This window comes from Myotis davidii, unplaced genomic scaffold (assembly GCF_000327345.1).
Source record: "Myotis davidii unplaced genomic scaffold, ASM32734v1 scaffold53, whole genome shotgun sequence".
Taxonomy (NCBI): domain Eukaryota; kingdom Metazoa; phylum Chordata; class Mammalia; order Chiroptera; family Vespertilionidae; genus Myotis; species Myotis davidii.
This window is the reverse complement of record NW_006286140.1, coordinates 3,913,087-3,917,770: the sequence shown is the minus strand read 5'-3', so window position 1 is coordinate 3,917,770 and position 4,684 is coordinate 3,913,087. Positions and strand designations below refer to the sequence as shown.

Here is a 4,684-nt window from a genome sequence, read left to right as displayed (position 1 = left end):
GAGAAGAAGGGAGAGAGAGAGAGAGAGAGAGAGAGAGAGAGAGAGAGAAACATCAACGATGAGAGAGAATCATTGATTGGCTGCCTCCTGCATGCCCCACACTGCGGATTGAGCCCACAACCTGGGCATGTGTCCTGACCAGGAATCGAACCAGGACCTCCTGGTTCACCGGTCGACACTCAACCACTGAGCCATGCCAGTTGGGCGATTGTCCCCACTTTAGAAATGCATAGTCAATTTTTAATTCTAGTCTGGATTGCATTCAGTAGAACATAGGACCACTTTTCTAACTTGTCTAGGTGCTGTAGGCCCAGGAAATATGAACAATATTAGCTCTGTAAAACATTTAAAAAGGAAATCTCTACTGATTTTATATTTAGATTGAGAATAGGATTTCTGGATTACCTATGCCAGTAGTCTCTTTCATTAGTGTGGAATAATGGGAATTAATGAACATTTTATTGCTTAATAACTTATATTGTTTTATTAAACAATTGTAAAACTAAAATATTTTCATTTAACTGTGATTATAATAGGTGTAAAATATAGGTTATGTATAATGTACACAGAGACTTTTGAAAATAGTATATAGAAAAATTAAAGATTAGCTCTTAATTACCAATAGTAGATATTTTCATTATCTGGAGAAGAAAAATCACATGGGTAGATACTTGAAATTGCTGTTTTTAACTGTGACACCAGGAATATAATTATCCTGTAGTAAAACCTCAAAGAGACCTGCTTAGTGAGGGCTTGTTAAGGCTTGTTGATTATCTCTTCCAAACCCTTTTTATTTTGAAGGGTGGTTCATAATTATAAAATGGTGTCTTCTTGCTTCTCATTTCAAAGAATGAAACCTACTGTTACCAGACTAAGGGTCCGTTCATCTGTGCGCATCAAAGCCCAATCAAACATGAACAGGAGTGTGCAGCAAAGGCTGTAGAGGTTTATTAGTTGAGTGCTGGGGTCCAGCCCCAGCGGGTCCAGGGATTCCCAAAGGTGTGGACGGAGTCTGCGGAGAAGGAAAGACACGGAGAAGGAAAGACACGGAGTCAGTGTTCAGGTGACAGACTAAGGGTCCGTTCATCTGTGCGCATCAAAGCCCAATCAAACATGAACAGGAGTGTGCAGCAAAGGCTGTAGAGGTTTATTAGTTGAGTGCTGGGGTCCAGCCCCAGCGGGTCCAGGGATTCCCAAAGGTGTGGACGGAGTCTGCGGAGAAGGAAAGACACGGAGAAGGAAAGACACGGAGTCAGTGTTCAGGTGACCATCATAGCCAGGTTCCTCTCTTTATTGTCATCTAACATCTGTATTTATACTATTTGGTCCCAATCCTATCCATTCTATACAAAAGGCCAGGGGGCTTCCCATCTCCATTCAAAGGTTACTCTATTGTTCCACTAAGCTACTTGAAACATCCCTGCAGGGACTGCCTCAAGCAGGCAGGGTGGATCGGCTTCCAGCAGTTGAGGAAATGGCACCAAGCCCAGAGTCACAGGTAAGCCAGTGCTAAGAGACCTGGCTCCCCGATGGCTTCCAGGGGATGGGTTAGCATAAGGGAAAAGTCACTAATCATGTGGCTAAAGGAGTTGGGATCTTGGGCTTTCCTGATTGGTTGAGGCCAGGGCAAGGAGTAGTTGATCACTGTATCAGGTCCTGAGGTCCAGCCATGGCATTGTTCTGTCTGGTTTCATGAGGGTGTGGTCTGTAGGGCCCTTTTGTTTTCATTGGTTAGGGGTAAAACACATCTGAAGTAAATGTTATCTTTAGCTTGACTAAGACTCTGTTTCTGTGGTCAACAGACCTGAGGTTTTGTTCTTAAGACAGCTTGATACTGCCAGAAACTCATGGTCCTGAGGGCTTAATAGTTAAGGGAGTGGATATTCTAGGGAGAAAGAGGCAGGTGTGCTGCATGAGGTCAGTTTGAATCAAAAGGAAAGAAAAGAGAAAAGGTCATATTAAAGAAATGAAGTTTCTGCAGTTATGCTACTGAGAAATGATGTCTTTTCCTTAAACTCAGAAAAATTAATTATATCATGGATACATGTTTGTTGATACAATAAATTAGTATCATGGAAAGCAATTAAATTGACCCTGTAGGTACAGTGTGTCAATGTAAGAAACATTCAGACCTGTATAGAATTTGAATATGTTTATTTGAGTCAGACTGACAATGGTTGCTGGGAAGCAAAATCTCAATGGCTTGAGAAAATGCTCCAGAGAATGGCAGTTTTGCTTCTTATTTTATACACTAGAGGCCCGGTGTATGAAATTCATGTACAGGTGGGGTCCCTAGGCCTGGCTGGCGATCAGGGCCTATCAGGGCTGTCTCGCCCAGTCCTGATTGGGGCGGCCTGGGGACACACGGCAGCACCATCTATTTAGGAACCACTCATCAACATATCATAGACTCTGCTCCCATTTCACAGCTGAAGAAACTGTCCACTGTGACCCTTACAGGAGGACACACATAATAAATTTGATTTTAACCTAGAGGCCCAGTGCATGAAATTCATGCACAGGTGGGGTCCCTAGGCCTGGCTAGCGATCAGGGCCTATCAGGGCTGTCTCGCCCAGTCCTGATTGGGGCCGGGCCTGGGGACCTGCCGGCTGTTGGATGGAGGCTGCTGGATGGGGCCTGCTGGATGGGGAAGGGACCGAGGGAGGTTGGCTGGCCATGCGAGGTTGGCTGTAGGAACACACTGACCACCAGGGGGCAGCTCCTGCATTGAGCGTCTGCCCCCTTCTGGTCAATATACGTCATAGCGACTGGTCGATTGGTCGTTCGGTCATAATGGTTGCTTAGACTTTTATATATATAGACTAGTGGCCTGGTGCACAAAAATTTGTGCACTCCACTTGGGGTGGGGGGAGTATCCCTCAGCCCGGCCTGCACCCTCTCCAATCTGGGACCCCTGGAAGGATGTCCTACTGCTGGTTTACAGGGATCGGGCCTAAACTGGCAGTCGGACATCCCTCTCACAACCTGGGACTGATGGCTCCTAACCACTCATCTGCTTGCCTGGCTGATTGCCCCTAACCACTTTGCCTGCCGGTCTGCTTACCTCCAACTTCCCCCTGCCGCCAGCCTACTTGCCCCCATATGCCCCCCTGCCGGCCTGCTCGCCCCTAACTGCCCCACCTGCTGGCCTGCTTGCTCCCAACTGACCCCCTGCTGGCCTGCTCACTCCAAATGGCTCCATCTTCTATTTCATTTGTGTCCTTTCCACCCCTAAGTTAATGTCGTTTCCTTAATATGTGGTTATGAGATGTCTCTGTGACTGAGCTGGGAAACCTTTCACGTTTCTCTTTCCTTTCCTTTCATCTCAGGATAACTGAGCTCTGCGGTTTGTGTGGGACCAAAGGCCCTGGGAATACAATGCTGAGCCCTCTGAACTAATACTAACAGCTCAGAGAGTAAGATCAGAAGTCAACAGACACTTGTTTCCTTTACCCAGACAGAGTTAGAAAAACACAACTCCTTTTATCATAACAGCAGCAAGGGCCATGCCTGTGGGAGGAGGAGCAGGGAACCAGCGCTTCCCCCTTGCTCTTTCCCCGCCCTCCCTCCCTCCATCCCTGCACTGGTCCAGCTGCTATCGCTATCGCTATCATGGAACCTCTCAACTCAGGCTCTGGCCCTGCCCATGCCACAGGGAGGAGCATGCGCAGTTTCTTGCAGACACAGAAGCAGCTGTGGAGTAGGGAGGTGGCGGTTATTCCCCTGAGCAGGCGCTGAAGTCCTTGTTGAAATCTCCACTCGGGAGCCTATGAGTCCGAGTCCTGGGAGGCTGCCCAGTGGAGGCGCCACATTCCTTTCAGTAGAAACTAAAGATTGATAGGAGCCTGCCTGCTGAGGGGAAGGACCAGGAGGTCTGCCTTGCATCGCCAATCCCCAGTCCCGCTTTGCTGATGGCATCTCCTGAGCCCCTCGCCGCCTGGGCTGCACATGGGGGCCTGGATGGCAGCTCCCACTGCCCCGCCCTGCCTACAGTATGCAAATTAGCCACCATCTTTGTTGGTGGTTAATTTGCATATTGCTCTGATTAGCCAATGGGAGGCGTAGTGAAGGTATGGTCAATTGCCATGTTTGTCTATTATTAGATAGGATTACAAGCAAAAGAGAAGCTAAGTTGGTTACATGAAATCCATTGGTGATAGACTAGGGAGGTGGGACAAAGCAAAGCAGGGAAACCTCTGGGATTGGATAAAAGTAAAACGATAGACACATACTTCTTTTACATAGGTGGGTACAGGATAGTTAACAGTCAACAACTCAATAATAATGAGGGGACTTGTGATCTCTGTTCCTTTGTGGTATATATGCTTTGAGGAAAAGGAAATTACTTTGCTATTTCAAGGGTATGTTATAGATGCAAAGGACAACAGACAGGCTCAATTGAGATGAAAATTGACCTTTGTTGGGGAAGATCTTTGTCAGGGAAGAAAGAGAGAAAGAGAGAAAGAGAGGGAGAGAGGGAGAGAGGGAGAGGGAGAGAGAGAGAGAGAGAGAGAGATTGGGGGAAAGATATGTTGGAGAGAGGTATGTTTAGTTTGTAGTCACATCTTCTTGTGAATGAAGACTACCTACCATAAACTGCTTTTAGTTAAAAAATTTTAATTTCAGACCATCCTTTGTGGTTATTTTAGGTCTCTGAGTTTGTAAGGCTGCCATGCAGGCCTT

The 4,684-nt window shown here is 46.8% G+C and overlaps 1 protein-coding gene across 5 annotated transcripts in view; it reads left to right on the top strand.

The window, feature by feature from the left end:
- The window catches only part of CDKAL1 (CDK5 regulatory subunit associated protein 1 like 1), a 681,380-nt gene that overhangs the window by 24,501 nt on the left and 652,195 nt on the right, over positions 1-4,684 (top strand). The gene's annotated exons all lie outside the window — the stretch shown is intronic.